The sequence below is a fragment of the Canis lupus genome, chromosome 13, assembly GCF_003254725.2.
Source record: "Canis lupus dingo isolate Sandy chromosome 13, ASM325472v2, whole genome shotgun sequence".
Classification (NCBI taxonomy): domain Eukaryota; kingdom Metazoa; phylum Chordata; class Mammalia; order Carnivora; family Canidae; genus Canis; species Canis lupus.
This window is the reverse complement of record NC_064255.1, coordinates 6,303,315-6,324,462: the sequence shown is the minus strand read 5'-3', so window position 1 is coordinate 6,324,462 and position 21,148 is coordinate 6,303,315. Positions and strand designations below refer to the sequence as shown.

Below are 21,148 nucleotides of genomic sequence, written 5' to 3'. Positions count from 1 at the left end.
AATGATTGAACTATTTGATCTCTTATCTACCTTACAGTTCTAACAAATCTTTTAAGATTTTTTTTTATATAATCAGATACCTCTAGATTTGCATTTTTCAAAGTGTGGTCCCTATGGAGGAAGAAGGGTTCAAGTTCAAATAATTTGGGAACCGTTTGGGTTAAGCAAAGTTAAATAGCTATTTTTGCTCTAGGAATTCTCTTGGTCTTTAATATGCTAATGTATACTGGGGCTCCCTGAGAGTGAAAGACAGTGTGGAACAATTTCCAAGAGCATTTGAACATAGCTCCCTTGTTTGTATTACCTGGAAATAGTATACATGGGAAACCACCACATTACTGATATTTAAGCAGAAAAGCTAATATAGACTTTCAGAAACATTAATCTCATAGTGATAAGTAAAATGCTTCAGAAAAGTTATAAAGAGCAATAAAATTAAGAGATTTCAAGAAGCATGAGAAGAAACAAAAGAAACTGACTTGAATCATATATATTTTAATTTGCTTTGAACTCAAAGATCTTGATTAGTCCTTCCTGAAAAAAATAAATAAATAAATAAACACTAAGACCTAATGTGCGAGATTGTTTTGAAAAAATCATGAATAGGGACAGTTAGAGATTCTATATTGATCCCTATAATCTGAAATAATTTTGTTAAGAGGTGTTTAGCTGACATGAATTCAATCTACACTAAAAAATACAGAAACAATTAGACCTACTTTTGACCCTAAGCTCATAGTTTCCATCATAATAGATAAAGATAATACCATCTTTAGTATTTCTAACAAATTAAAATTTGGAAAGTTATCAATGGACAGTGTGATTATTTGTCCATGTCATCAGGTAATCATATTTTATTCAATTGTGCTTTTTTTCTGGTCAGTTCCTAATCAGTAAAAGCTTTTTTTTAAAGCTTTTTAACAGTCTACCCCTACCATCTCCCAGATTTTCTCCAGAGTTTTTGGAGCACCATCTCTCCGATTTTCCACAGTAATGGTCAAAATACTTAGCTACTTACAGTATAAAAGAACAGAGTCAAGGCTTGAGGTAATATAGGTATGATATGTGGGCTCACACCCACTTCCGCTAATGACTAATTGAATACTAGGAATAAGTGCCAGCTCACAACTGATTGACTCTCTTCTTCCTTTTTTTGAAAATGTTGAAAATTTCTATCTCTATCAGGAATCCCGAACTCATCTCAAATACCAGAGAGAGATAATCTTCCTTCTAAATTGATTCCTAGTCTAAATGTAGTTTATATCCCGCTCTTTACTAGATCTGCTATATACTACTCATGTTATATAACCAGATATAAAGTAGAACTTAACATTTGGATATTAAACTCACTGCTTTGAATGTGTTTTACAAGCCAAGGTGTTCTGTTCATGTGGAGTCCAGTGCCATGCAAAAGATACACAGCAGAGCCAATGCTTTCTTAAATGGTAAGTGCTTTCAAATCCACATGAGCCTTTGGGAAACTATGCAGTCATGCTTCTGTGAATATTTATTGAAAATCTGCTCTTTTCTTAGCTTTGAGAATGGGGAAATATTTAGTAGTATAAAGGCAATATTGTTTTCTGCAAAATTTATTTGGCCTTTTTGCAAACCAGGCACCCAATGGTGGATTCCATGATGCACTGTGGCATCTCACATTCCTTCCAAAAGTACTCCACAATGACAGTTGCTTTCACTGAGCAAAATCATTCCAGGAATATACTAAGTTAGGTCATTCTTCTGTATTATCTTCACCTTCTATGACTTAAAATACAAACATTTTTAAGTGCTTTTATTTGTATTCTATTGCTTGGCAAGTATATTTGTACATCATAGGTAAAAAAAAAAATAAACTTTTTGTGAAACTACATGTGGATATGTTATTAGCTCCCACTGGTGCTTGCCTTCTCTAATTCACTATAGATAATCACTTTTTTTTAAAAAAAAAAAAAGCTCTTGTTTACAAATTTAAAGAATATTATAGGATATCAGTTTTTAAACTGAATATTAAAACCAAAAGGAAGATCTCTCATATTTTAGGGCTATAACTCATAACAAAGTGTTGTACAACTGTCTTAACTCTGCTAGGATGTCCAAGTATTTTTGTTACACTTAAGAGTAAAATATAGTCAGGATAAATAGAAGAGAAAAAAGAAAAATCCTAGAGACAGGCATTTGTTCTATCAGTTCTTTTTTAAAATCATCATGTTTAAATAAAATATGGCTTTTAGTTTCATTTCTACACTCCCAAAGTTTTATTTTTAGTCCACGCCTCTTACCTTTACAGGTATATATATTCAACAGTTTCTTTGTGTCTCCATTTATATGGCTAATAGACATCTCAGACTTAACACATCATCATCCTTAGAACTTTTTATCCCCTACACTAAACCCACTCCTCCCTTCATCTTCATCTCAATAAGTGAAAGCACCATTTGTCCTATTGCTTATATCAAAGCCTAAGTGCCATCACTGAGACCTCTATTTGGTCCTATTTCTTTTTTTTATTTTTTTATTTTTTAAGATTTTATTTAATCATGAGAGAGAGAGAGAGAGAGAGAGAGGCACAGGCAGAGGGATAAGCACTGTGCTTGGGACTCGATCCAGGGTCTCCAGGATCACGCCCCAGGCTGAGGGCGGTGCTAAACTGCTGAGCCACTGGGGTTGCTCTGGTCCTTTCTTAACTCTATACTGCAATTACCTCCCCTCTCATCTCTATCCTACCATCCCAGTCTAAGTCATCACAACTGGCCTAGACCACTCCTGTCGCCTTCTAAATTGCTTCTTCTAGATCCACTCCCCACTTAGTAGCCTGATAGACCTGTCTCCTGGTTACTTACCATCAGTCAAATATCAGGTCAAATGTCATCTCCAATTAGAAAGGATTTTATTGAACACACTATTTAAAGAAGTATCTTCCCTCACCGTACCCCTTTTATGCTCATACAAATGCCCTCTCATATCCTGTTTCATTGTATTTATAACACAAATCACCATATGAAAATATTTGACTATTTGTTTACTTTTTTATTGTGTGCTTCTACTTCCCATTCCCCAATTTGATTTTAAGAAGCAAGAGAGCAAAGACCATGTTTGTGTATTCTCTTCAGATAGACCAGTTCCTGGGATATAGTAGATATTTTAAATTTTTATAATTTAAAAGCGGGAAGGAGTGAAATAAGGGAGGGAGAAAAGAAGGAAGACAGAGAGAGAAGGAAAGGAAACAGAGAGAGAAAGGGAGCATGAAGAGAGGGGGAATGAAGGAAAAGAGGAGACAGAATGGTGAGAGAGGGAAGGGAAAGAAGGGACAACGGGACAGCACAGAAGGGGAAGGGAGGGCAGAGATGGAAGAAGATAATGCAGGGAAAGGGGGAAAATTGCCCTCCAGTAGTCTAATAATAACTGCTTGGTTTCAAATCTGAGGATAAGTAACTTTACTTCTCTAAGGTTGGAATACCTCACTGTATAATGAGAATACTAGTAGATCAAAAGAAACAAGGCATATGAAGTGCTAGTGTAGTGCTCAACATATAATAAATAAGAAATAATTATGTTAACTCTTTGCACCTCCTCAGATTCTTCCGACCCTCAGTCATTTGCTCTGACATAGTCATAACCATTCAACGTTGCTTACACACTGTCAATAGCCAACTAGTTCAACCAGACACAAACCCCAAATCCCTGGTTTCTCTCCCCACTTATAGACTTGAATGTAACACCACATTTTAAAGTATAGGATCTGGGTTCTGAGCAGCTAAGGAGTGTGTGTGTTGTTTGGGAGTGGGGTGTTCCAGGGGATGAAATTTGACAGATAAAAAAGAAGAGATAAGAACTACAGACATCTAGACAGATAAAGTCCTTCTTTCTTCCCACTTCCTATTCTGAGGTAGTTTCACCATGAAGTCAGTGCACCTCTGTAGGCATCTTTGTCTCGGGTTTATGATAAAACAGTGGCTAGCAAGGTAACATGTCACCTTACATTGCTTCCCATTCTTAATAACTTCACTTTCCATTTTCTCACCTTCACTACCTTGGAATTATAGCCCTAAATAAAGCATCACCTTCTTTAATTCAGGCTCTGTTTTCCAAGTACTATTTTTTTTACTACTTTTACTATTATAATAGTCCTACTAATTTACACTCCCCTGCCCAGTCCTCAACAATTGGTCAGGCCATCTTTATTTTTAACTATACTTAAACCAGTTAAAGCCCTATAAAATACCTGACATGGTTGAGTCTAATGGGCCAGTATAGTAGAATCCCAACCATATATTAAAATCAAGAACAAACCAAAAACTTTCTTCTGCTTTAAAATATTTCATTAAAGAGACAAAAAATTCTGTTTTGTTATATTCAACCACCCCTACTAATCCCTCTATTTTTTTTAAATATGTTTTTCAAAGCCTTTTACTAAGTCCCATCTTTAAGACCCAGCCTCTGCCAGAAAGGACACTCCTCCTATCTCTGCCAACTATCTATCTCCCATCATTCAATCAGGCTCTGAGATAGGACCTATTCCAGAAGGACTCCTCTGCCTAATATAAAGACTGATAATAATTAGCTATCCCACCCTAAAATTCGTATGTGAATACAAATTGCATATTTCTCTGCTCTAGCATTGTACATTTTGATTCTAGTAAAATGTGAAATTTTTTTTTGTAGTTTCTGTAAGAGTCATGTATACTGAGATACTTCCCTCCCTGATCGTCAGTACCTGATCCACCCAGACCATGATAAAATAGAGAAAAAGCAGTCTCCTGAAAAATTCTTCAGATTCTGTGATTAAAATTCAGTGCATAAAAGCTAAGCAATCTTAATTCCTTCATTGTTGACCATTTGGAAGTATCTCTTTTCTATTAGACAGACTCCTGACAGAGTAGAGATTAAATACAGTATAGGCTCTACTACTTATCTACTCCTTCCTGGCAGAAGGCAAATCACTCAACATTGCTCCGTCTCAGTTTCCTTCTTTGCAAATAGAGATGATTGTACATATTTACGCACCTGTTGTGAGCAAGAACCTCATCTTAAATTATAAAGCATTTGACAGTCATTATTAGTGGTAGTAGTAGCATTCTCAGAAATCTCCCAATTTCTTAACCATCACTTAAAATTATAGTGACTTGATATTAATGCAATATTCTAATAAATGTTCTATTCATCATTTGAATTTAGACTGTGCTGTCCTTAAGTTTAACAATTCATATCTTATTTATTTTCAGAGTTTTCAATTGAGTTGATATCATACTTAATGAATTAGTTAGAACTTGAAAGTTTCCCTTATTTTTGGTTGTCTACATCTAAGACCATACTACAGTGGAATACATTCCTGCCTATGAGATGATTATTCTTACCAATTAATGGACTTTGGCAATTCTGTAAGACAACTACATATAAAACATTAGACTGTAAGAATCCATGAAGAAATACATTGTGCCTGTTCATTCCCAAGTAAGCCAAAAATTCTATTCAGAGCCTGACAAATGCATTAATGATTGAACAAATAAAGGAATAAATGCACATTTTTTAAAAAAACTTCCCTTAAGTATAGTGGAAAACAGAATTTGCTTAGATCTGTTATTAATTGGGAACACTCTCTTATTTGCAATTTAGTGTTTTTTAACTCACTCAGCTATCTAAACTCAAAATCCATTTTTGAAACAAACTCTAATGATACCAAAATGTCTGTCAAAAAAAAATGTGATTATCCCACAGACTCCCGGCTGACTGATACTTATCTTAGCAATTTTTTACTCACTGATCATAGCTTTAGACTCTGTGGAAAGGAAAAACTTGTGAAGCACTCTGAACTGATCCAAAATTAAAACTTTTATTTGGCTTCTATTCAGGAATGCAAAGAATGAGAAACTCTGGCTCCTCTCTGAAGCATTCCCTGAAACAGACACCCCAATCCACTCTGCCCCCCCACCCCCATTCATCACACCTCTGGCTTACTCTTATCACAGCATGTATCATAAAATAACAAATATTTGTTACAAGTTCTGTAAGCAACTGAAGGCCAGGAACCAACAATAAACTCATTTCTTTCTTCCCAGTACTTAGGACATATTCAAAATTTTTTAATTATTTATTTATTTATTTATTTATTTATTTATTTATTTATTTATTTATTTTTGGGGGGGTAAGACATGGAGATATTAACTAGGTCCTCAATAAACACCAAACTAGTGAAATGATCAGGCTTGTGATCTATGATAGTCTTTCCTTGATGAAAGTTCAGTAAGTTTACTGCAGGGTGGATCTGAATAGTAACTAGGCATGATGTTGACTGTTGAGCCCTTAAGTTATACCTCCCTCCAATTTAACTATATATAGAGCCTATTAACACTTACAGGACAATCTAAAAGATGAAACCTGTCTGGGATTCAATCTTTGGTCATCATGAGGTCCACTTCCTTCACGAAGCCCTTATAGACTAGCCCATCTTTAAAGATGTTACTCTTAAAAAATAAATAAATAAATAAATAAATAAATATAAAGATGTTACTCTTTCAATGCTTAGTATGGGTGCTTCTCATATTTTATGAAACAAGAAGGTTATAAATAAATAAACATAAAATAAGCAAATGCATTTGTTGTTTATATCACCCTTCCATATGTTTAATTATAGGCTCTCTTTTGAATTATTTCATTATTTAAATTCTTGAAATACTGTTTTTTAAATTTATGTTTGACTTGATTATTGGAGTCTTGCTAACTATACAGATAACTCTTTGAGGATAAGAACCAGATCTCCTCTATGTTTACTTACCTAATGTCAACTCAAAGCCTTGCATATAGTAGATGTTAAATGGAAGTTTATTTTTTTATTTTTTATTTTTTTATTTTTTAAAAATATTTATTTATTCATAAGAGTTAAATGGAAGTTTATTAAAATAAACATATGCATGGGAAAGCTCTCTCTTTTGGTAATTCACATTGAATAGAAGAAACAGCTGTAATGAAGAGTTTTACATTCTTTTCCAAATTCCATTTTTTTTTAAGATTTATTTATTTATTTTATGATAGACAGAGAGAGAGAGAGGCAGAGACACAGGCAGAGGGAGAAGCAGGCTCCATGCCGGGAGCCTGACGCGGGACTCGATCCGGTGACTCCAGGATCGCGCCCTGGGCCAAAGGCAGGAGCCAAACCGCTGAGCCACTCAGGGTTCCGACAAATTCCATTTCTATAGACAATGCAAAGTGAAGAGATACTTAATTCTTGCTCTTATTTTAGCAAGTCAAACCTAAATTATTGTCAAATCTTTGAAGATTCACTTATACAGTACAGTTCAAGTTTTCTCAGTGAGAGGAAATTGGTCAAGATAATAAGACATTAATGGTTACTGTGTGCTTTCTATGGGTGAGTACTTTATATTTATTATTTCTTTTAAATTTCATTACAATCCTAAGAGAAAAGTACTACCACTGTTGTCATTTTCACAGCTGAGGATACTTGAGACCAGGAAGTTAAACACTTTGTCTGAGGCCACAAAGTTAGGACTTGGTAAGGTTGACATGCACTCCAGTAGTCATGCTCCAGCACTCTTGTTCTTAAAGACCACACGAAGCTGTATCTCAGCTCTAAGAAAGCGCATCTTCTTAGATTATGCTGATCATGCTCACAATCTAATTTAAGATTCCCAAATCAAATTTATAAAATCATTAATGTACAACACTGAATACCAGTGTTCATTGCTGTCTGGTTGGAGATGTTACTGAAGGTTTACAACTGCCACACTAGCATGTGATATACATTCTGATTTAAGACTCAGAAGTGAATGCAAGCTTGTATAATTTAAGTATTTATAGCCCTTAGTTAGCTGTTAAATTTTGGTAAAGAAACATTTGTAAGCACTTTTAAGTTTAGAAAATCAGAGCAGTGACATGAATTCAAAATCCAAGAGTTTATACAAATCAAACTGAAAAGCACAGAGTCTGTTTTCATGAACAGTCTCCATAGTGATAATTTTGTAAAATACTGGAAAAATATTCAAGGTATTTAGAAAGACTATAAAGATGTTTTATGAAGATGGCACAAAAAATACTTTCTCATGAGCAGACAGGGAGCCCAACTTGGAATTTCAAATTAACTTTTTGTATGATGCATTATTTAATAAATGTTAGCATTAATTTTTAAAGAGTTTAATTTGCATACCATTACTGGGCCAAATGGTTGACGAGGATCACAATTAAAGAAAGATGCACCATTCATTTTACTAAGAAGAAAAAAATCCAACAAAGTCAAATCTTCATCATTAAACTGAATAAAGGCAGCCTATAACTGCCAAAAATGTAGATCTCCCTGACAGATGCAATTTAACGTCTGTGATTATTTAAATCAAATTCCTTTATGTATGACCCTAAGCAAAAGCTCAATATCTTCTCAAGGAATAAGTATTTTTTTTAATACCATGGACTTCAAGGGGTGGGGAAGACATTAGAAAAGAAAAGCAAATTGGGGAATTGGGTTTGGGAATATAAATATAATTCAAAAGAATATGTCATCACTTAATGTTGTAACATGGACACAAAGCACTCATGCAAAATGGAAGACACTTCAGTAGCATGTTAACTAGCATTTTGTTCCAACATGGTTCAAGCCACGTTTAGCCCCAAAGTTACACAGAAAAGACCTAGCACCTACTGTCATAGAGTTTATCATCTAAACCAAATTTATTTTCACATGTGCCCCTCTCACAATCTTCTAAAGAAAAACATACTCTTTACTGAATTAGTATGTGCTAAACAAAGGATTGGTGTGTCTGAGTGACAGACACACAATATATATGATCAAGTTAGTGCATGACCTGCTTGTAATAAACTACCAACAAGTGTACCTGGAGTGCTGGGGCAGGGTCTAGAAACCAACCAACCATGCAAGGTGTTCATCCTTTACAAGGATTATAATTCACAGCCTGGTTCTGAATGTGGATTGGGAACTAAGTACATTTGTCTGCTGTAGTGTATGCTTCTTTATATCATGAGTTTTGGGTAGCTGCTTGACTTGAAAAAACTTAGGACAGATTGTCTCATTCCTAGCTGTGTCCGTCAGAACACAGACCAGATGCCTTGTATCAGCTCCATTCAGCCTTCACAAATTCCAATGAGGGCCAAAGCTGTGTAATCAAGAACCTCAAGCTCACCCCACAGTTGGGCAATAAGACCAATGACCCCATATTTGGCCAGAAATCCCAATACCTTTGGGGAGGACAGGCTTGGGGGTTCTTTCTGTTTCAAATAACTTTAAATTGTGATCAAAGTAATTCATAGTCACTACAGAGAAACTGGAAAATAAATGCTTGAAAAAAAACATGATGATTACCAAGAGACAACCACTAAAACATTCTGGTGTTAAGACTCTTCATATTTTTTCTATATAAACATATGCAGTAAAAGCCCTCCTACCTGACAGCCACCAGTCTTTGGTTAATCAGATAAGGTTTTTTAAGGTGAAGAATCCTTAAAAATTATACACCTACAATCTATGTTTAACTTAATTAATATGCAATCATTTCTTCACTAATCCTCTGATATAGTACCAAATTTTTTTCTGACTACAGCTCTTTTGATGGGAGCACCATATTTTTATAACAAAAATCATATTCCTAGTGAACTGCAAATTATTCTACATTAGTTTTCCTGAAACAGGAACAATAATATAAAGATATATAAAAAATATTAGTACAGAAGTTTACATTTTAATCCTTTCCCCAATATTTCACAGTTTTCTAGTCCACTCATAATTTAATAAGCAAGTTCTCTTATTTATTTGAGTGACCAAATTTATTGAATTTTCCCAAAGAATTCTCTGCAGTTTATATAAATCATTATTCTTTTTCAGCACTCATAGATTATTAGACATTTTATCCATAATTAGACTTTTTAAGTATAATACCAAGTAAAATTATATTAATAAACAAAAACCTATCTCTGTTTACATATGTAAGTCAATAGGTAAAACAAAAATGTTGGCATTCTAGGGAGGGGGCAGCTCTCTATATAAGTATTGAGATCAGTAAAGATTTTTTACAAAAGGAGGAAGAAATGCCAGGTGCTCCTGTATAGTAGAGGTCAGGTAAAGAGCTTCTATGAACATAATTTTACAAATTAGGACTTTATGCTCTTTCATATATTAATAACAATATATTCCTTTTAATCATCTACATGCATTATAAGCATTTTCCAGATTACTAAAATATAAAATGTAATTTTTTTACATGACAGCATAGAATCTATTACCATACACTACAAAATATTTAATTAATGCCCTATTGTTGGGTATTTAGGTGACTAATACGTTTTTATTGCCATATAATGCTACCATCTTAATGTGTATTTCCATTTCCTTAGACTATATTACTCAATATTTAGTAAGTCAATGAAACAAATATTTTAAAAGAATTTGATACCTATTTCCAAAATGATTATCAGAAACATTTTTATTATCTACCATCAGTAGTAAATGAGATTGCAGGTTTTCAGCACCTTACTCAATATTTGGTAATAATCCATTGCTTGCCTTTTTCAATTTAGTATTGAAAAGAGTACAACTCTAAATTTACATTTTTATTAAAATGAAAGTTTTTTCATTTTATTATTAGACACACGTTATAAATATTTATTTTCAGGTGTTGACTTTTGGTTGACTTTTAGTTTTCTATATTGTGGATTTTTTATATCAGTGATATTTTTAATATATAGATTTTACTTTTATATCAAGAAGTTTTAGATTTCTTAGAAAGTCAAATGACTACCCATTAATCTTTTCCTATTTCCGCTGAAAATCTTTATTCACCTATCTCAAAATCAAATAAATATGCCCCACATTTTCCAACAATTTTATACTCTTATCTTTTATATTAATTCTGTACAGTATTTGAATATATTTTGCCTTATGTTATGGGGCAGAGAAAAGTCTGATTTTTCTAAATTAATAAATTAATTTGGGACAAGTTGACATGTTTACTATATATTAAGTCCCTTTTGAAGAAAAAGACATTTCTCTCCTTAGCCAAGTATATCTGGCATAATTATGTATAAGTATCAGGCCCCAAAATAAATTTCAGTTAAAAAATTTTTAATTGCTAAAATATTTAAAATTCATGTAATTTTTCTTATTTTTCTATATCTGAACTATGACTCTATTTCAAGCCCCTCTTTCTCAGCTGGACATTCTGTAATTTTAGGGTTTCTTAATATGCACACTCTTTCTGGCTTACAACAAAGGACTTGAGAGATCCTTGGTTAACTCTGCCATGAGTACAAAAACCAAAAATTGACAACTTTGATTTATGTTCTGTTTTGGCATTAATTATCTGAAATAATGAGCATGAAATATCTTGCTCCTTCCTGGACTGGAGTTGGAGAGAAGAAGAATCATCAAATAATAGGAACTACCAGGAATATAAAACATTATTAATATTCACTATTGTAAAGTCACCAATTATTCCATAAGTGAATCTATGATCTATGACAATCAAAATCACACCAGATATTTGGTAGAAATTGGCAAGTTTTTTCTAAAATTGATATTGAAATGCAGAAGTCCAAGTTTAACCAAGACAGTTTTGAAGAAAGTAATGTGGGAAGACTTACTCAACTAGATATCAAGACTTCATAAAGCAAGTATTTAAAATCATATAGTATTGGCTAAGAATAGACACTTAAACTTGCAAAAAAGAATAGAGGGTATGACAGCAGACCCCTTAATATATGTGGACATTTGACTTATTATTAAAGGTAGACTAAAGATCAGTTGGGAAAAGGGTCTTTTTATAGATGGTCTAGGTCAGTTAGATACCTATGAGCAAAAAAGAATTAAGCTTTTTTTTTTTTTTTTTTTTATTGAGACACAGAGAGAGAAAGAGAGGCAGAGACACAGGCAGAGGGAGAAGCAGGCTCCATGCAGGGAACCCGACGTGGGACTCCATCCCAGATCTCCAGAATCACAACCCAGGCTGCAGGCGGCGCTAAACCGCTGCGCCACCAGGGCTGCCCTTTCTTTCTTTTTTTTTTAAGATTTTTTTTTTTTTTTTTTGCAAAAAGAATTAAACTTGACTTCTACTCCTGCTATATACAAAATTCAATTTTAGAAGATCTAAATAGGGATCCCTGGGTGGCGCAGCGGTTTGGCGCCTGCCTTTGGCCTAGGGCACGATCCTGGAGACCCAGGATCGATTCCCACGTCGGGCTCCGGGTGCATGGAGCCTGCTTCTCTCTCTGCCTGTGTCTCTGCCTCTCTTTCTCTCTCTGTGACTACCATAAATAAATAAAAATTTTAAAAAATATATTAAAAAAAAAGAAGATCTAAATGGAAGATCTTCTAAACAAAGTTTACAATATAATGCAAGAGAAATGACAAAGAAAGGTGTTCTATACAGGACACCATATAAACATTAAATATAAAGAGAAATATTAACAATTTGACTACATCAGGACAGAGATTTTTGCAATATATATAACAAAGGGATAATATGCAGACTGTATAAAGGATTCCTGCAACTAAGAAAAAGTAAAACTTAAGAAAAAAAATTGGCAAGAGATTTTATTTATTTATTCATGAGAGACACAGAGAGAGAGGCAGAGACACAGGCAGAGGGAAAATCAGGCTCCAGACAGGGAGCCGGATGCAGGACTCGATCCCGGGACTCCAGGATCATGCCCCTGGCCAAAGCAGGTGCTAAACCGCTGAGCCACCCAGGGATCCCTAGGCAAGAGATTTAAACAGAAATTTCATAAAAGACAGTAGGCAGAGAACCAAGAAATGTTTTTAAAGACGCTCCACCTCACTAGATATCACGGAAGTGCAATTTCAAACTGAAGCGGATACCACTGTACACCATAACAGAATGGCTAAACTGTCCAGCATGGAGGCCAATGTGGGGCTTAAACTCATGACTTTGAGATCAAGACCTGAGCTGAGATTGAGAGTTGGATGCTTGGGATGCCTCGTGACTCAGCCAGGTAAGCATCTGCCTTCTGGTCAGGTCATGATCCGGGGGTCTTGGGATGGAGCCCCACATCAGGCTCCCTGTTCAGCGGGGATTTTGTTTCTCCCTCTCCCTCTGTATGCTCTTTTCTTTTTCTCTCAAAAAAAAAAAAAAAGAAAAAGAAAAAAAAGAAATCTTAAAAAAAAAGAGTTGGATGTTCAACTGACTGAGCCACCCAGGTGCCCCCAGAAGGGCTAAAATTTTAAAAATTGAAAATACTAAATCGGCAAGATTAAGGAACGACAGAAACTGATACCTTGGTGATGACTGTCTAAATTGATACAATTGCTCTAGAAAGCTTTGGTATTTTTCTACAAACGTAGTGTATCACACACCTAATAATTTCACTCTAACGCAAGAGTGTCTGCAGATGCATCAAAAAGACACTTATGAGAATATCCAGAGCATTATCTGCAATAGCCAAAAACTGGCAAAAGACCAAATGTCGATAAACAGAAGAATGAATAATTATTTTGTGATATATTCATATAATGAAATACTCTACAGAAATGATAATAAATGAATTAAAGCTACACACAACAAATAGATGAATCTCACAAACATTATGTTGAGCAAAAGGAACTAAAAGCAAAGGAATATGTACCATATGATTACCTTTACATAAAGTTCAAGAACAGGCAAAATTATTCCATCAGTCAGAAGAACGGATATCTTTGGACAGGAAGGAAGGAATAGAGCATAATAACGTCTCAAGGGAGCTTCAGAATGCTGGTAATTTTTCAAATTTCTTAACGTGGGTAGTGGTTAAGTAGGCTTTTTCATTTTGTGATGACTGACAAATCATGCACAATTATGACCTGTTGCTTATTTGTATATTTAAATAAATTAAGTTTAAAGAGACATTATGTTTATTACATCAAAGTCTGATTCTACTACCTTCAGCTTTCTTTTCTGTTTGAGTATGTACAAATTGTATCAATATAAGTAAATATGTGTAAATATGCATATGTTGATCGATAGATATATAAACATATTATTATATGTATATGTGAATTTAATTTGTTCTGTATATGGCAACATATGGTCTCCCCTCGTTTTTATCTTTACATATTTCCTATTGTATTATAGATGCATTTAGTAATGCTACTGCATAACTTCCTTGAAGACTTTACTTAATTCATAAACACTTCTCGTTACCTTTTTACTTCCTCTAAACCAGTTCTTTCTGTCTTCTCTACTGTATCATTGTTACATATTGTTCCATAAATGCTGTAATTGTAAATTTAGCAATGATCCTAAACAGATGATTTCTGAATTTTTCTTCACAGTCCTGAGGAAAATTATTTTCTCAAATTATTTTTCCTCTGCACCTAGAGTGCTATGAATAATTATGAGTTTCAAAATATATTTATAGGCTACTTTTCATACTTGTCACTCATTATTGAACACATGTGGTCTAGCCAGTAGTACCAATATTACTTGCCTTTGTACACTCCCTGACAGACATTACAATCCTTCTTAGATCTTAACCTAGAACCAAGTATTAGTTATACCTTATTATACTTAGGGGATATTCAGTTTTGAGGAAAAAATTCTTGGCACCGCTGCCCAGCTTTTATGAAGAACAGCAGAATTTAATCCTGGATAAGATTATCTACTAGTCTTTTTTCTCTTGCTAGAAAGGTGAATGAAAAATTACAATCCACAAAGCACAAAAATTGCATAGGCCCTGTAGTCTTTTTCTTATTCCTGACTAGCTCTTCAATGCTAATCTCAGAAATACAAAATTGAGTCTTTGTTTCTGTTCCCAGCCAAGACGCCCTCTTGTGTCTTGGTGAATGGATGAGGTAAAAATAAATTTTATTTATTTGGGGGTGAGGGGTGAGATAGGGGAGAAGATAAGGATTTGAAATAGCCCTTCTCTGCTTACAAAACCCTCTAAGAGAAGGACCATGCTCCTTTTCCTCCTGTCAAAACTTCATGAATCTGCATTTTGTGTAGAAAGGTAGTAGAGGGAAGGGGAATATGGTACTCTTACTATCTGCCTACTTGCTGGGCTCTTTGGTAAAGCAGATTTTCTTCCCAGGTCCAACAAATCATTAATCATTATTCGTATTTTCCATTGTTCATAAAACTTTGCACCTTATTTTTCGTGACTATTCAATGGAAAGGCATGATAGAATAAATCAAGCATTTATATCCATCATATTTCAGAAGCATCTTTTAAGAGGCTTTTTCTATGTCAACTTAACTTACCTCAACAAGGAAAGTTCTTTCTCCCCACATGTTCCTATCTCATTTGAGTCCAGCCATAGGGGTAAAAAAGAGACAGGAATAATGGCAGGGGGCATTAGCAGTAGCAGAAAGGAGGGTATTGGCAGGAGCTGCTATCTGACATATACAGAGGAAGTGAGTCAGTGGCTGCAGCCACCACTACTCTCCAGGGTGTGTAACTTTTCCTCTCTAAACTTCATCCAGTAACTTCATGTGTCTATTTCACCTCCAAGGTTTAGTCTCAGGAAGGTCCCAACACAGTTACACTATGGTGTGAAAGAATGAAATTTATAACAATTCTTCCATTCCCCTCTCTCCCTAAGTCTTTATTCTCTTTTACCTCTAACACAAATATTTAAGAAATAATTTTTATATTATATGTCCTCCGTTGCCTCCATTATAATCCACTTTATTCCTGAGTAAAAGATGCAGGTAATAATCATGATTTTTTTACCTATAAGAAAAAATTTAGAGTGATAATAAACTCAGAAATATAATCCTTTGAATTCCATTCTTAAAAATTAAAAGATATTAGGCCAAATGCCTAATTATTTAAATTCAAGAGGCAATATCTTAGCTACTGATGGGCTCAACTTGCCAAGGGCAGATGAATAGATGGCCAAAAGAAGCAAGTAAACATCAGAAATTCTGAATTCAACAATTTTACCCTTTTTAAAGGATGCAGCTCCTCAAAAGTAAATGTATTTTCCGTAGGATCACTGTCTCTCAACAGAAATATTAGTACGAGGAAATTAGAGGTACCTATGGAGTACTAGGCTTTCTCCTGAAGTTCTCAGAGAAAAATCACATTCATTACTTCTAAGGAAAAGGAACCCAGTTACAAACAACCAACTTGAAAATAAAAGCTTTACATTATCTTTTTCCTATTTGCCCATGGGAAGCTGTCTGACCAGCTTGAGCTTAAAATTTTCTCTGGTGAATTAATGTCAGAAACCAGTTAATTTTTGAGGCAGCCACCATACAAATAAAGGATTGCTGTTTTCTGTGTGTGACTTGATTTTAGAGTTGATGGTATACTGGCAGAGAACCAATGCTTTAAACTATGAAGGTAAAACAACTATCCAATTTTACTTACCTCTATAAACAATTCATTTCTCTACTTTATGGTCTAAGTTCTTGAGTTCCTATTATGATAATTCGATAGTTTTAGTCAATTAAAGAATTGCAACACACTTTACATGCAGGCATGAAGATGCTTTTAATTAGAACTAGTTACTGAATAAACTTTTTAGGTGTCTCTAATATCACACTAACAAGATATATGACAAATGCAAAATTGATTAAATTTTGCCTTACTAAAGAAGTCGGCACAATTACCAAAATTGCAGTCTGGTCATTTTTTCTTAAATATACTTGAACATTCATAACAAAGAGGAAAGTTCACACATTTCTGAACTGGCGGGGATTCATTTCAATAAAGTAAGGAGAGAGATGTAAGCAATCACCAGTGATAACAAAGGAATTCTTCAATATTTGGCTTACAATTTTTAAAATTACTGGAGAATATTTCAAATATGCACATTAACTTTTAAAGTAAATTAATGAATTCTAAGGAGAAAGAAGAGAGAAAGGGAATCAAATTCTTATTTTGGCACCAAGAATCTGTGACTTTGAAGATTATTTTAACAGATCTGGTCTTAAATGTTTTTATCTGTATAACTATATGATCTCTGAGGTCTCTTTCAGATTTACTATGATATGATTATAACAGAAATTACATGTTTGAAATGAATGAAAAAAATAACTTAATGGATATATAGTGATTTCTGTAACACAGGAAAGATGGTCAATATTTATGGGAATATGTAATTTTATGAAATATATTAATTTCTGAAAAATTACCTATAGTCTTAGAAGACTGAACAATAATAATTATAGAATAAATAGAATAATGGTAGCAGCATGATTGATTGCCATCTATGTGTCAGGTATTTTACTAATCACTTCACGGAGGAGAGCTTCTTTAGTCTTCCTAATAGCAGTATAAGGTAAGTACATTCATATGTCTATTACAGAGATGCATAAAATAAGGCTTGGAGAGGTTAGTTTCCTAAAATCATCTAGAGAGAAAGTAGCACAGATAGATTTCTAATATATTTTTCTGACCCAAAACCCTCTTAATACTGATGCCAGTAGCCTCTTTGCAGAGAAAATATTAGTATTTCATATCTTATTTATTAATTAGCTTTCATCACAAAAAGTAGATATTTATATTCTGACAGTTATTTTTAAAAAATATTACAAATTTAATATTACATTTTGTTATTAAAACTTTTCAAAGAAAGGATAAAATAATGTTTAAGTACATAAGGATGTTCAATAAAATAAAAGATGCTGATTTTAAGGTAGTACAACATAGGATAATGTTGAGTTAAAAAAGTTTATGTCAAAATATTATCAGAAGATAATGTAGCTGAACCTACATATTAATTTTTATCAAACCTCAGTATGACCTCAAGTGTTTGATTTCCAACTGAACCACTTAGCATCTGTACAATTCTGAACAAGTAATTTATCCTCTCATGCCTAAACTTTCTCATCTACAAGAAAAAAAATTTTTAATGTATTTTTAAAAATTCTTTTGAAAATTTAGTGGTATAATATATATGAAATCTTGCTGAAAAAGTTAAAGCATTAACAACATTATTGATTGAGAGAATACCACGCAAGACTTTGTCTTTCTGACGCTATTTCTTCATAGAGGTCTCTGATTCAAAATACGTAGGTTAAACATTGAAAAATGTTGATAAAACTAGAATTAATCTGAAAACCAGTATCCTACTAAACTGTTGCTGGAGAATTAATGGATATAAACTTTTGACAATGTCTTTTGAAATGTGAATTGTGCCTATCGTTTGATCCACCATTTTCACTATGGGATTACATCCTCAAGGAATTTTTGCAAAACTCTCAGGGGAATGAAAGTTTTTTATAACAACAAAATAACAACAACAAACCCCATAAATGTCCCATTAAAAATTACAATGTGTCCATATAATGAAAAATTATAGAAAATATATAGGAAAAGGAAGATCTTATAAACACTGAAATATAAAATCCAAGATGTACTGCTAAATTTTAAAAAAGGAAGTTATGAGCTTGTATGTATATCACAATACAAGTTTGGAAAGAACAATTTATTTAGGTTTGCGTATGCATTGAAAATGCATTAGAAGGCTATACAGCAAGATGTTAGCAGCGTGCCTGTGTGGACTGAGCTGGGTGATGCTGGGCAGGGCAGAGCTGGGAGGACTCATACAATCTTATGTGTCCTGGTTTTGCTTAACTTTTTCATTACAGATGTGTATTTTTTTAGGAATTAAGTATTTTAAGTAGGTTGCTACTATTGAAGAAAATGTAAAATGGTAGAGAAATTAATACATTGGTCAAGTATGAGCCAAAGAAGAGAAAGCAGTATTTTGTTTATACAAGGAAGCAGCACATATTTTCTAGAACATGCTCGGGGGTAAATATTAGAAATGAGTATTTATAAAATAAATATTTAGACCAGTGTGTGTAGTGAATCTTTGAGATGTGTCCATTTCAAGTTACAGAATTTACAGCACCACAAGTTTTTCTGTAGTATTTTTGAGACCTGAAGGCCAGCTATGGCGGAACAATGACTTAATGAAGAAAATGCCGTGTATAATTGAGAATACAGAAAAATCCGGATGAAAAAGAGATTTGCCTTTAGGTGACAGACCAGGAGCTCGGGGATTTAAGGCATCATGTCATAACTGGATTCCAAACAGAACTTCCCTCATCACTGACTTTTTCCTCAACCAATACAAACGTGCCCGCGTCAATCATTCATGGGGCAATTCTACCTCAACGCAACTTCATTCCTTCCCCACAGAGCCTCTCTTCCTTGGCGGCACAGTAGTCCCCACTCATTGACCGGGGGCTCATTCCAAGACCCCCAGGAGATGCCCGAAAGCACAGACAGAACTGAGCCCTGTGTATCCTATGCTTTCTCTTACATGTACATACCTGTGACACAGTTTAATTCATGAATTAAGTAAAGGATTGATAACCAATAATGAAACAGAACAATTATAACGATATACTGGGGAGAAAGTCACTTGGAAGTGGCCCCTCTTCTCTCAAAATAGCTTACTGTACGTACTCACCTTACTTCTTGGGACCGTGGGAGGTAATAAAACGCCTGGGTGAGGGGAGTAGGCGGCCGTGCTAACGCACCGTAGGCTCCAGCTGACCTCTGACCTCACGTCAGAAGATCACCTGCGTCAGGACTGCGTGATGACCTCAGCAACTGAAAACTACGGAAAGCAAAACTACGGAGGGGTGGGGGGGTGGGGGGGGTGCGGGATGACCGCAATGTCGAGTCTCGGTGTTTGCTGGGCTGACGCCCCGGCGAAACTGCTTGGGGGCCCGTCGGAATTCTCCGAGGCGTGTCTGATAAATAGTAACTGTGGTTGTGCGGTGGCCTCAGCTCCGGGAAGGTTTCAGGGCCCCATTTCTCCATCTCTTTCGCAGCCTCGGCTCAGCTCTTGTTTGCCTGGTTATTACTTTATCCGATCTTACACCCGCAGACGTGCTGGCCCCCGCCTGCCCGGTGCAGTTTGCGATCACTCGCTGCCGCCTCACCCCTTCCTGTAACCCGTCAGCTGTCTGCAGTGTGACTTTTGCTCACCTCACAGCCATCTCTTACGTAAACTCTTGGAACAGCCTCTCAAACCTCATCCTAAGTGTCACTTTTATTGGAATCCATTCTCCACAGTGCTGTCAAGTATTTATTTTATAGATGTGATCATATCACTTCCATGCTCAAAACCCGTTAGCTCCCCACTGCCTAAAGTACAGTTGTTGAGGATATCAAAACAATAATTACACACTGAAAGAGAGCATTTTGTAAGAAAAGCATTATGTATTACGTATTAAAACATATAAAAAATCCTTTTCTTAGTCATACTTTGTAAATGTATTATAAAATTAAAAACAATGAATGCAAATGAGCTTAAGAATTAAAAACCAGAAAAAAGAAAAAGAGCAACAAAATAAACTAAAACATAAGAAATTACAGAAAATGGCAAATAAATCCAGTAGCTACTTCTTTGGAAAAAGAAAAAAAGCAATGAAGTAGTTGCACTCTGGTAAGCTTAATGTAATATAAAAAAGAAAACACAAACAATAGAACAAACCATGCAGAGCAATTTAAAATCATAACAGAATAACAAGTTTAAATCTATTTAACTATTTTTCGAAAGCAGAAGATTTTGGTTAAAAAAGCGTTCCTAATAATTTCTTAAGGAAATAGAAATTAACAAAACTAGCTCAATAATCCTGGGAGAACTGAGGAAGTACCCGCAAAAGGTACATGACCCAGGTAGTTTCAAAAGACTGCTATATTAAAATACCCAAGGAATTTATGCAACCTTATTAAATGTTTCAAAGCATATGATAATAAGGAAAACTTTCCAATTCATTTTATAAACTAACTCTAACCCCAAACAGAATTTAATAAAGATAGAGCAAAAAAGAAAATAAGGAATTAATCTCTTTTGAAATAGAGGCGAAAACCCCACATTTAATATGTAAAAAACAAGCATATTTTAGACTACTAATGCATACATGATTCAATATTAGAAAATCTTTTAATAGAATTCAAACTATCCAAAAACAAATTTAAAAATCCATATGATCATATAGATAGATGCCAGCAGATGTTCCATAGCAAAAACTCTAAGCAAAATAGGAATATAAGATACTTACTAAACATGGTAAGGATGTTTTATTCCAAAACGACAGTCCATCATCATATCTAATAGTGAAAAACAGATATACCAGCCATGAAATTGGGAAAAGGCCTAAAATCATTCTATTACCACTGTTGCCTACTGTAATTATAGAAATGGTAGTCGATGAGGCCGGAAAACAAAATA

The 21,148-nt window shown here is 34.4% G+C and overlaps 1 long non-coding RNA gene across 11 annotated transcripts in view; it reads right to left on the bottom strand.

Moving 5' to 3' along the window:
- LOC112662020 (uncharacterized) overlaps positions 1-19,523 on the bottom strand; it is a 162,021-nt gene extending 142,498 nt beyond the window's left edge. For 9 of the 11 annotated variants that reach the window (XR_007401872.1, XR_003138171.3, XR_003138172.3 and 6 more), the window contains exon 1: positions 19,376-19,523. This is a non-coding gene — a long non-coding RNA (uncharacterized LOC112662020). The remainder of the gene's footprint in view (positions 1-19,375) is intronic. The other 2 variants (XR_003138173.3, XR_003138174.3) reach the window with 2 other exon arrangements.
- Between the last annotated feature and the right edge of the window lie 1,625 nt (positions 19,524-21,148).